The sequence below is a fragment of the Panthera onca genome, chromosome E3 (assembly GCF_046562875.1).
Source record: "Panthera onca isolate mPanOnc1 chromosome E3, mPanOnc1 haplotype 2, whole genome shotgun sequence".
Taxonomy (NCBI): domain Eukaryota; kingdom Metazoa; phylum Chordata; class Mammalia; order Carnivora; family Felidae; genus Panthera; species Panthera onca.
The window spans coordinates 23,640,997-23,654,179 of NC_138354.1; the positions used below are offsets into that span (position 1 = coordinate 23,640,997).

The window sequence follows — 13,183 nt, forward strand, 5'->3', positions numbered from 1 at the left end:
GCCTCGCATCCTTTGGTCTCTTCACTTGCCTTTTTATAGTGACTCACGCAGAAAACTGTAAGAAATGAGCTTAGAAAAATTGCAACCAGAAGGGATCATAGAGACACCTCGATTACAGCCCCTTAGAGTAGGGAAGAAAGAGGCCCAGAGAAAGAAAGCAGTCTGTTCTGCAGCGGAACTTCTCAGACTTGAAAGTGCATACCATCACTGTGGATCTCTAATTCAGTAGGCGTGGGGTGGGACTTGAGAATCTGCATTTCTAACTTTCCAGGTGATGCCTCTCTTGCTGGTCTAAGAACCACACGTTGAGTACAAGGGCCACTTGCCCAAGTGAGTGGAAATAGGTTCAGTATTTTTAGAGAGCCACTTAAAAAAAAACCTCTAACCCCCTAAGAAAAAAACCTCAACTGTTATTCTAACAATACATGCTCATTGTAAAGAATTCACATGTTGAAAAGAAATGGAAGTCTCTCCTTAATCTGTGAGCCCCCCCCCCCCGCCCGCTAAATAAGCATGGTTATATATGCATAAATATGTTGCAATATATTTAAAATACAAAAATTACATATGCCAAATAATAACTAAACTGGTATATATAATATTACATAATAAGATTATATATGAAATGGGATTATGAAATACACACTGTTCTTTAATTTCTTAACTTTGTTTTATTTTTTATAGACTTTACATTCATTTTTTATGTTTTTATTTTTAAGTACTCTCTGCATCCAACATGGGGCTCAAACTCACAATCCCAAGATAAAGAGTCACATGCTGTACCTACTGAGACAGCCAGGCATCCCTCTTAACTTTGTTTTAATGGCAATATACTATACAGGTATATTCTCATTATAAAATAAAGCCAGTAAAGGGAAATATTTACTTTTGTGATATATTATGGGTAATTTTCCTTGCCACTGTATACATTTACCTAAGGATGCTATTCACATAACTTACTTAATCAATGTATTGATATATATTTTTAATTGCCTCTAATTTTTCAGTAGTATAAATTATTCCATAAAATATGTTCATGTACATCTCTGATTATTTCATTGGGACAAATTCTTACTAGTGGGATATTTTTTCTGTCAGTGTCATTACCCAGTTTAGTTGGCACAACCAAAAGAACAGTTAAGAGAAAAGAGTAGGCTACAAAACAATGTATAGAATAATAGAAAATATATCAAAATGTTAAAAAAGAGGTTCTCTTTCAGGGTAAATTTACAAGTGATTTTTACTAATCTGTGCTTTATTGTTTCACTCTCCCTCTCTGTATACATAGATAGAGATATTATGGATATATACATTATATATATGTAATCACCTGTGACATAAAAATAAGTTTTTTTTTTTTTAATTTTTAAGTTTATTTATTTTGAGAGAGAGAGAGAGAGCACAAGTGGGTTAGGGGCAGAGAGAGAGGGAGAGAGAATTCAAGTAGGCTCTACACTATCAACACAGAGCCTGATGCAGGGCTAGAACTTATAACTGTGAGACCATGACCTGAGCCGAAATCAAGAGTCGGATGCTTAACCAACTGAGACACCTAGGTGCCTCACAATAATAATGTTTTTCTCTTCATCTTCTGGGATCCCTATGATTCTGATGTTGTTCCTTTTAATGAGTCACTGATTTCTCTAATTCTTAAATTGTGCTCTTTTGCCTCAGTTTCCCCCTTTTTTCTGCTTCATTATTCTCCATAAGTTTGTCCTCTGTATCGCTGATTCACTTCTCTACCTCATCCATCCTTGCCTCTGTGGCATCCATTCGGGATTGCAGCTCAGTTATAGCATTTTCTATTCATCCTGACTAGCTTTTACTTCTTGTATCTCCACAGAAAGGGATTCTAATCTATTTTGATCCCAGCTAGTATTCTTATCGCAATTCTAAATTCTGGTTCAGACATCTTGCTTGTATTTCTATTGGTTAAGTTCCTGGCTGTCATTTCTTCCTGCTCTTTCTTTTGGGGTGAATTCCTTCATTTTGTCATTTTGAAAGAAGAAAAGGAATTAATGAGGTAAAAAAATTTTAAATTAAAAAATTAAAAACAACACACACACACACACACACACACACAGGTCAAATAAATGATGATGCTAGATCCTAGGTGTGTTTTGGTGTGGGTGTTGAAAGGGGCTTAATAGAGAAAAAAAGGGGGAAAAATGGAAAACATTTGAAAATTTGAAAAAATGAATACAATAAAATAGAATAAAATGAAATGATGGAAGTAAAATAGAATTTGAAACATTTACAAAAAAGTAAAAAATATAGTAGAAAAAAATTAAAGAAATATTTTTAATAGAAATTGAAAATAAAAATAAATTTTTCTCTTTCTGTATTCAAGAAAAAGAAAAGAAATGAAAGAGAGAAAAGAAGAAAATTGAATAGATGGACCAGCGAACAGACTGAAATACGATTTAAATTACATCGTTTTCCCCTAGAAGTCAAATTATGAAGCACTTTATAGTCTGTAAACTAAGCAGGCGAAGAGACTCCTGTTTCCTGAAGAGCAAGTTTGGCCCAGTTGGGCGGGGCTTAATGTAATGGCTCTGTTCTCCACTAGATGGCACTGCTTAGCTTACTGGGGTGGATTGTTGTGGTGCTTGCGGGTGTGTATGTGCATGCGCGGAAGCGGTGAAAATGGCGTCACCCAGCTGCCCAGTCTCTAGTATCGGAACTCTTCTCCCAGATCAACAATTTCGCACCTGTCTCCAGTTTCTGTCCACTCCACGCTTTTACGCTGTCTGTGACCAAGCTGTCAGGTTGCCAGGCAGCACCTACCACCTGAGTTTTATCTCAGATGCAGCTGTGTTTTCTGACCCCTCACTTCTGAAGGACTGCGGCTTTGACCTGTTCTGACCCTCTGTGGGAGGGTCTCACCGAGCAATGGCCAGGTGCCAACCCGCACCTAGGAACGTTCGCAGGACTGTGCTGCTACCGATGCCCAGAGACTGAGGCTGTGTGCCAGCCCGCCCCAGAAAAAGTTTACACGATTGTGTAACAGTAGCATTTCAGGGACTATGGCAAATCACAACATGATCTGGCACCAGGCTTCACCCCCAACGACCTTGTTCCAGCACCAGCAAATGTGGTTGTTCTCCATGGTCCACTGGGGCTTTGCCTGTGGAGGGGGGCCCACACAGCCTCTACCAGATGTCCTCCCAGCAGGGGAACTGCCTCTCCCTGTGTGTCCCGAGAACTTCTTGGACCCCACTCTGCTCCTGAGGATTTGTCCTTCCCACCAGAGCACTGCCAAGTATTGAGCTGCAGAGTTTCAGACTCTGCACTACCCCTGTTTATAGAGTCTTAATGGAATTTAAACCCTCTCCTTTCTCCTTTCTCTCTTTTTAGTTCAGTCCCTGCATCTGTTTCCACTTTCCACTTTCTCTCCAGCTGCTTTTGGGGGGGGGTGCTTTTCCCGTACTCTCCCCCCATCTCCATCCTCTCTCCACCAGCTCCCTGCCCTCAGCGGCTTCTCTCTACCCCAGTTCACCTCTCCATGCCGCATACCTGCTGAGTTCTGTGGTTCAGGTTGTGCACATTGTTGTGTAAATCCTCAAATCAGTTTTCTAGGTGTGCAGGATGGTTTAGTGTTGGGCTGGCTGTCCATAATAAGAATGTTTTTAAAAGATGGCAAGCTAGTTGAATTCAGGGATAACACTTGAAATCAGGTCTATGTCACTATAGGGCAGAATAAATTAAGGCTGGATTGGCTTCTTTTTAAAAATCAAGTTAGGGGCACCTGGGTGGCTCAGTTGGTTAAGCATCCAGCTTCGGTTCAGGTCATGATCCCATAGCCTATGAGTTCAAGCCCTGCATTGGACTGTGTGCTGACAGCTCAGAGCTTGGAGCCTGCTTTGGATTCTGTGTCTCCCACTCTCTCTGCTCCTCCCTCACTTGTACTCTGTCTCTCAAAAATAAATAAACATTAAAAAAATAAAAATCAAGTTAAATTTGGGGAGCCTGGGTGGCTCAGTAGGTTGGTTGAGCGTCCAACTTCAGCTCAGGTCATGATCTCACTATTCATGGGTTCAAGCCCCCTGAGGTAAAAAAAAAAAATTTTTTTAATTAAAAAATTAAAAACAACAACGACAACACACACACAAATCAAATAAATGATGCTATATCCTATGTGTGTTTTGGTCTGCGTGTTGAAAGGGGCTTGACATATTAGAGTAAAAAAGGGGGGGGAGGAAAACATTTGAAAATTTGAAAAAATGTGCTGACAGCTCAGAGCCTGGAGTCTGCTTAGGATTCTGTGTCTCTTTCTGTGCCTTTCCCCCACTCATTTTCCCTCTCTCTCTCTCTCAAAAATAAATAAACATTATTTTTTTTTTTTAAATCAAGTTACATTTATATTTTTCTCTTTCTATATATAGAAAGTTCCAGGGCACCTGGCTGGCTCAGTCGGTAGAGCATGCAGCTCCTGATCTCAGGATCGTGAGTTCAAGCCCCACATTGGGTGTGGAGCCTACTTAAAAAAAAAAAAAAAAAGTTCCCTCAGCCCCTTTTTGTTCAATTCCCACGTAGGCAACTATTGCTCTGATTTATATTACAATAGATTACTTTTCTTGGTTCTTAAACTTTGTATAAATGGTGTCAACAGTATGTACTCTTTTGTATCTGGTTTCTTTCAGGAATTCAAGTCTGAATTCCTGGTAGAACAAAGATTGGCATCCAAGTCTGCTCTTTCACAAAGCCTACACACTTACCCACAAAGCTACACATGAGCGGGAGCAGCCCTCACCTTCCCAGGTCCCACATGAGGGATGACAAAAAGTCTTTGGAGACAGTTCAACATCTGAGATGTTGGGCAGTTCAACATCTGAGATGGTGAGAAAGCCCCACACTTCCTTCTATCAAGATGTTTGTATAAGGTATAGTTGATCCATGTTGTAAAAACTTATCTTGGGTACAAAGTGGTGTTGTCTCTGAACCTCTGTCATGATTAGGCCATATACAACTTCCTTTTTCTCTGGGAGCATCAGCGTCCATATTTATAAAACATACCTACAATCTATTTCTCACTACTGCTGGGGCCATCACTGTGCTCCAGTCTGTCACCATGTCTCATTTGGATCATTGCCATGTTCTCCTAACTAGCCCTTCTACAGTCTTATTGTCAATATACTAGCCAAAGGGATACTATTAAATTAGAGTCGGATCATGTCACTCTGTTTAAACCTGATCAATCCAGAGCAAAAGCCAAAGCCCTATGGTCACCTACAAGGTTCTCCTTGTCTGACCCCTGTTGTCACCCTTTCTCATCTCCTACCACTCTTACTCTGATTCATTCTGCTTCTTTCTCATTGGTCTCTGTGTTGTTCCTTGGATATGATGAGGTCTACCACTATAGGTAGATGGGCATTTCTTAGAGAATGTGGTGAGAGTGAGTGAGAAAGGAAGCTTAAAAGGAACCAACACATCCCTTTGTTGTCAATATTGTCAACATTACCACTTCTAGGCCACTTAGGAAAAATCAATATGACATGAGACTTATACTGTCCCCTAAGTACACAGACTTTTTGCCAAAAACAATGGTGTCGTGGTCACGTTTCCTTTCCTTTTCTTTTTTTAACATTTATTTATTTTTGAGACAGAGAGACAGAGCATGAATGGGGGAGGGTCAGAGAGAAGGACACACAGAATCTGAAACAGGCTCCAGGCTCCGAGCTGTCAGCACAGAGCCTGACGCGGGGCTCGAACTCACGGACCGCGAGATCATGACCTGAGCCGAAGTCAGCCGCTTAACTGACTGAGCCACCCAGGCGCCCCTCCTTTTCTTTTTTTCTACCAACATCAATTCCCTTTTTTTCCGGAGTCTTCCTTGAGTTTTCTTTGGAGAACCATTCATCCCCTTTTCTAGTCCAAGTGATTCAAGTTGGGTCGATCCCATTTCTGGCTCTAGGTCTAGCCAATTAGCTTATCCTATCACTCAGGTCTTAGTGTTTGGTTCTGGAGTAGGCATGGGCCACAATTTAACCCGATGTAAGTCATGCCCACCCAGGGTGTTTTCTAGAAGATTGCAGAAAGGAAGATTGCAGGGGTGAGAGGGCTACTAGCAGAAAGGACTGTGTGATCCAAGAGCTGTGGGAGTATCACATGGGGCTTGGGAGTGAAGCTAACACAAAGAAAAACAGAACTGAGAGATGGAAAGGATTCCAGCCTTGATGATAAAATGTCTCTGGACCCAGGACTACTTTAAGCTGGGGGTATATCCCAGACTTGTTACTTATTTGGACTAATAAATTTGCTATTGTGCTTATAACATTTTGAGTTCAATTTCTTTCACTAGGGACCAGAAGACTCCCAGAAAATATAGGGGATAAAAGTACTATCCTCCCACTTGGATGGAGTGATGCCATTTTTGTGTATTAAAGTGAGTGTATTCCATATCCAGTCCCGGATGAAGGATCTACAAATCTTCTGAGGAACATTTTTCTATCTTTTTAAAAATTTTTTTAAAAATATTGATTATTGAGAGACAGAGAGAGACAGAGCACGAGCAGGGGAAGGACAGAGAGAGAGGGAGACACAGAATCCAAAGCAGGATACAGGCTCTGAGCTGTCAGCACAGAGCCCGATGCGGGGCTCGAACTCACAAACTGTGAGATCATGACCTGAGCTGAAGTCAGACACTTAACCGACGTCAGATGCTTAACCGACTGAGCCACCCAGGTGCCCCGGAACATTTTTCTATCTTGGATGACACCAGTGAGAACCCTGTGCTACTAAAACAAAAAAGGAATTTGAATTCTGGCAAAAAAGTAGACTGTCCCTGATCCCAGACCTCTTTAGCTATCTCAGTAAGGCCCAAAGTTCACTAAATTATCTCCACAGAACCTACAGCATTGATGTGAATCAGGTGTATGGTGAGTGGTACTCAAACTTCCAGGCTCATACATATACCATCTAATAGGATGGTAGGGTTCCAGGATATTATTACAAAGTCTTCTATGACCTGCTGGGCTAATGAAGAGTGGTTGCATAATATAAGATTGTTCTTATTTATTAACCAGACCTTAGTTTCCAATGACCAATGTACTATATCTGTGTGTAGTCTTAGCTAGGGGCAATACATCAATTGTTGTAATATTAGACAAATGCAAATTTGTCTACATCTATCTTCTAGGACACTTTCTTTCTCCAAAGAAACTCCAAACTTTCTTCCTGCTTCTGAAAAAGTTAGCATCATTTTCCTAGTGTAAAAAAATATTCTTTCATTAATAAGATTCTTTAAAGATTAAAAGACATACACTGATTACCTGTAATGATGAGGTGGGCTGTTGAAAGCATACAGAAGATGACTATCACAGGGGAGTTCTTGAAGGAATCTGTTTCTCTTGCCTATGTGGAATCCATTTCACTTTCTACTGGCAACAGAGCCTACATTTTCTTTTAGGGAAACATCAATTCCTACCTGAGCCCATGTGATGCCGGTAGGAGCCATAACCTCCACACCAATCATAACATTTCTCTCTCTGGCCACATTTGGTTAGGGGAAGGGGATGATTAACAAGACAGCCAATGAAAACCTTCCCCTGGAGAGAGTTTAGCCAGCATTTTGGCTAACTGAAAAGTCTTGCAAGAAGCTGGCTTTGTATGGTCAGCACCGCGGACAGCAGCAGTTGTGGGTTTTGCCTTTTATGCAGGTCTCTACTGGGAAGTTGCTCTCCCAAATGCCACTTGCAACTTTGAAATAGACACAGTAAGAAAGATGAAACAGTGAAAGTGACCTCCTCCAGCCATGTTATTCAGTTGGTACGGATGAGAGATATCACAGTCAGATTGCCTTTAAAACTAGAAACATACAGTCGATTCTTGATATTTGTCCTTGCAATAGTTATGTTCTATAAAGTTGACACAAACATTGAATTAGCAGATACTGAACTATTGTTCCTAAGTGATATATAAAGTTAGGCTCTTGCAAGTTTCTTATCATAACATATTCATCAACCGATCAACAAATAACTTTTTAAAATGTGCATTTTCTGTTTAAAGACACCTTATTTAATATATATGAGCAAGTCATTGACATTGAACTCATGGCCAATGACACTATAACTCATGCATAAATGAAACTTACCCAACACATATATTTTCTCTAAAAGGCACATCACAGCTGTTTTGTGCTTATCAATACTGGGCAGAATGTCAACACTATACTCGGGAGCCATTTTAAACAGCAAAATCACCAATAAAAAGTATGAAAATGTGAAAAACATGGCACTAAATAGACTGCAAAAAGAACACTTGTTTATGGCATGGGAGCTCAAACAAGAAGGCAGAGAAGATGATATCCCAGCTCAAGAAGAAGGAGAAAATTTGCCCTTCCTCTGCCTTTTTCTTCTTTTCTGGTTCTCTATATATTGGATGATGCCTGCCCACATTGGTGAGGATGAGCTTTACTCACTTCACCAACTGAAATGCTAATCTCTTCCAGAAACACCTTCACAGAAGTACTCAGAAATAATGTTTTACCAGCTCTGTGGGCATCTTTTACCCCCAGTCAAGTTGACACATAAAATTATTATTCTGGGGCACCTGGGTGGCTCAGTTGGTTGAGAGTCCCACTTTGGCTCAGGTCATGATCTTGCAATTCACAAGTTTGAACCCCACGTCGGGCGTGCTGACAGCTCAGAGCCTGGAGCCTGTTTCAGATTCTGTGTCTCCCTTTCTTTCTGCCCCCTCCCCCGCCATGATCTGTCTGTCTCTCTCTCTCAAAAAAAAAACCCATAAAAAAATTAACCATCATTCCAAGTCTCAGTAAAAGATACTCAGAGGTTATAGAAGCCAAATCCCATATGGCCCTACCTAATTCAGTTTGCTCTTCCTTCTCTTGCATCTCTGGTTGATGATTAGGTTACTGACGAGACTTTTTCTTTCTTAATATAGACATTTTCAGCTATCAATTTCCATCTAAAAACTGCTTGAGCTACATCCCATAAATTTTGATATGTTGTATCTTCATTTTCACTCATCTCAAAGTATTTTCTTTTCTTTCTTTCTTTTTTTTCCCATCTCAAAGTATTTTCTAATTTCCTTTGGTGTTTCTTCTTTGGCCATCAGTTAATTAGGAGTATCTTATTTAATTTCCACATGTTGGTGAATTTCCCACATTTCTCTCTGTTACTGATTTCTGATTTCACTCAACTATCGCCAGAGAATGTACAATGTATAATTCCAACCTTTTAAACAAACTGGGAGTTGTTTTATGCCCTACCATATGGTCTGTTCTGGAGCCCTACATGATTTAGTACCACTAAACCGGTTACCACTCTAACCCTCATATCCTATATTTGCCCCTCATTTACTTGTCTCATGTTGGCCGTCTTGCTGTTTCTCAAACACACCCAGGTGTGTACATTCCTGTCTCAAGGTCTTTGTGTTGTGATTCCCTCTGCCTATAACACTTCTTCCTCATTTTTGTCTAACTCACTGTTTCACCTCCTTCAGATCTCTGCTCAAAAGTCACCTTCCCAACAAGACTTTGGTGACCACTCTATTTAAATTGCAACCTCCAATGTTCTGTTCCCGTTTCCTGCTTTATTTTTGTCCATAGCTCCAATTTTCATCGGACACACTATATGTTATTTGTTTGTGTCTGTCTTTCTCCATTAGAATGTAAGCTCCTGAGAGCAGGTTTTATTTACTGCTTTATCTTCAGTGTGCAGAACAGTGCCTGGCATACAATAGAATCTCAATATGTATTTTATGAATAAATGAGTCAATAAAATAATAGAATCAGTTCCAATTTGGGTTATGGTTGGCTTGCCTAGCTCCAGAAGTCTATGCCTGGGGAGAACTGTGTTGTCTCAGGCAGGGGAAATGCCCAGCTAGCTACAGGATGAACGGTTGAATGTGCCAATAAGAGACAGTTAGGTCTGTTTGCATTGACAGAAAAAGAAGAATGGATGTTTAATGTTATTATTCTTTCAGGTTGTTTCTGTTTGAGAAGTTTCATAATAAAATGTTTAGAAAATAAGTAGAGTAGTTAGCAATGTGTTCATTGATCAAATGTGGGCATTTTTTTCATCTGCAATGAAGTTGATGATCTGTTGTTTCATGGTTTGATCAATAGCTTACTCAACAATTGATTGATATTCACAATGTTGTCAAGTACCTCTTAGAAAATAATTAATTTAGATTCTCAAGAGGGCATTTGCTTTTTTTTAAAGTTTATTTATTTTGAGAGAGACAGGGACAGCGTGAGCAGGGGAGGGGCAGAGAGTGGGGGGAGAGAATCCCAAGAAGGCTCTGCACTACCAGTGCAGAGCCCAATGTGGGGCTCAAGCTCATGAACCGTGAGATCATGACCTGAGCCAAAACCAAGAGTTCTATGCTTAACCAACTGAGGCCCCCCAGGCCCCCGGGAGTTTGCTTTTTCAATAGCTACTAATGTTTTCTCAGCTATCTCTTTTCTTTAAAAAATTGAAATGTGCGGCTCCTGGGTGTCTCAGTCTGTTGAGCGTCTGACTTTAACTCAGGTCGTGATCTTGCTGAGTTCGAACCTCACATCAGACTCACTGCTATCAGTGCAGAACCCACTTCAGATCCTCTGCCCCCCCCGCCCCTCCCCCACTCATGCTTGCTCTCAAAAACAAAATTTAAATTTAAATTAAAAAAAAAAATTTTTTTTAAGGCTTATTTATTTTTGAGACAGAGAGAGACAAAGCATGAGCGAGGGAGGGTCAGAGAGAGGGAGACACAGAATCTGAAACAGGCTCCAGGCTCTGAGCTGTCAGCACAGAGCCCGATGCGGGGCTCGAACTCACGGATCGCGAGATCATGACCTGGGCCGAAGTCGGCCGCTTAACCGACTGAGCCACCCAGGCGCCCCAAAATTAAAATTTTTAATAAAAAATTGAAATGTACTTAAATTTTATTTCATAACATCAATCATTGTAAAAATATTAAGCAATACAGAAAAATGCAAATTGTGCTTAATAACCACTTGTCTCAGAATCCCACTTTATTATTAACTATTTTGTGTATTCTTTCAGACTTAAAAATTATTATATAAATATATAAAGTGATTTGTATAACCTAAGTGAGCTTGTATTTTTCTGTAATCTTCTGTTTTCACTTAACTACAAATTATGGTAATATTTCCATGTAAATACATAAAGGAGTATCTTCTTTTTAATAGCTGCATAGTATTTCGTATACTTCTTGATCTGTAGATATTTTTCCTTATCCCATTTAGCCAGTGAGCTTTCATTAAAATATGATGGAAGTAAGCAAAAATTTAAAAGCATTTTTAAAGTTAAAGTTAAAACATATTTGAAGAGTACCAGGTCTTTTCCAGGTTTGTTCCCCCTAGCTGAATTCAAGATACCCAAATTTTATTTTCCAAAACTCTAGACCATGATGTCAATGGTGCCCCCTGGTGTTGTGTGGGGCACAACTAATTAATATTTCATTCTGCTCTGAGTATTAGAAACCCTGATTAACAGTGGCTCAAACAGCTGAGTCTAGAGGCTGCAACTAAAGCAAGGCTCAGGTGGAAATTTATAACTCTAATGCATATACTTAAAAAGAATGTTTTTTGACAAGGATACAAAGAAACTAGATCTCTCATACTTGGCTGGTGGAAATGTAAACTGGTAGTCTGGAAAATAGTTTGGCCGCTTCTTATAAAACCACACAAGCATTTACCATAAAGCCCAGCAATCACATCCTTGGGCATTGTTTTCCAGAGGAGTGAAGGTATTTTTCAGACAAATACCTCTTTATAAATGTTTATAATAGCTTTATTAGTAAAAGCCGAAAACTGGGAATAACCCAAAGGTCTTCACTAGGTAAATAAACAAACTGTGATACATGCATACAGTGGAATACCACTCAACAATAAAAAAGAATGAATAGTGATAAATGTAACAACTTGGCTAGATCTCAAGGGCATTGTGCTTAGTGCAAAAAAAGCACATTTCATGTAACATTGCATAACAACTATACTTAAATTTTTTTTAATTCAAAAAAATCTAATTTCAGAAGGTCACATACTATATGATTCCATCTATTTAACATTCTCAAATTGACAAAGCTGTGTGGGGGGAAATAGAGAACAGATTGATGGTTGCTAAAGGACAGGGTTGGGGGTAGGAGAGGGTGAGTGGGACTACAGAGGGGGCAGCAGGGGGGAGTTCCTTTGTGTATCTTGCGTATCCAATTCTGTATCTTGATTGTGTGCAATTGCACGAATCTATACATGTGACCAAAGTGCGCAGAATGCCCCCCTCTCACACACAAAAGTGTATGTTAAAAGTAGTGAAAACAGGGGCTCCTGGCCGGCTCTGTTGGAAGAGCATGTGACTCTTGATCTCGGGATCATGAGTTTGAGCCCCACGTTGAATGTAGAGATTACTCAAATAAATAAAACAAAAAAAAAGTGATGAAAACGAAATATGGTATGTAGTCTAGTTGCCATGCTATGCTAACATCAGTTTCCTGGTTTTGATATTGTACTTCAGTTATTTAAGTTGTCCTCAAAGGTAGAAGCTGGGTGAAAGGGTTCAAAGACTCTATGTACTAGTGTTGCAACTCCTTGGGAGCCTTGTGAGTGTAATTATTTCAAAATTAGAAGTTTAAAAAAGTTTTAAAGCATATTTGAAAATCAATGATCTAAGCTTCCACCTCAAGAGGCTAAATGAGAAAAACAAATTAAATCCAAAGCAAGTGGAAGGAGGGGCACCTGGGTGGCTCAGCTGGGTAAGAATTTTGACTCTTGATTTCCACTCAGGTCCTGATCTCATGGTTCATGGGATTGAGCCCTGTGTCAGGTTCTGTGCTGACAGCGTGGAGCCTACTTGGGATTCTCTCACTCCTTCTCTCTGTCCCTCCCCTCGTCGCATGCAGGTGTGTGCTCTCTCTCAAAATAAATAAACATTAAAAAAAAAGAGAAGAAAGTGGAAGGAAACAGATAATAAAGAGATTTCAATAAAATAATAGATATATGTTATTTCTATAAAATTTTGATGCCTGGTAGTGTAAGTTTTCATTCTTCAAGATTGCTGTGGTTATTCTAGGTCTTTTGCATGTCCTTTTAAAAAAGATTTTATTTTTAAGTAATCCCTATACTCAGCATGGGACTTGAACTCACAACCCTGGGTTTAAGAGTCACATGCTCTACTCTAAGTAAAATAAGCCTCCTAAAAAAGAAAAAAAAAGTCACATG

At 39.7% G+C, this 13,183-nt stretch overlaps 1 long non-coding RNA gene across 1 annotated transcript in view; it reads left to right on the top strand.

The window, feature by feature from the left end:
* Positions 1-13,183, top strand: part of LOC132689222 (uncharacterized) — a 117,889-nt gene that overhangs the window by 98,667 nt on the left and 6,039 nt on the right. The gene's annotated exons all lie outside the window — the stretch shown is intronic.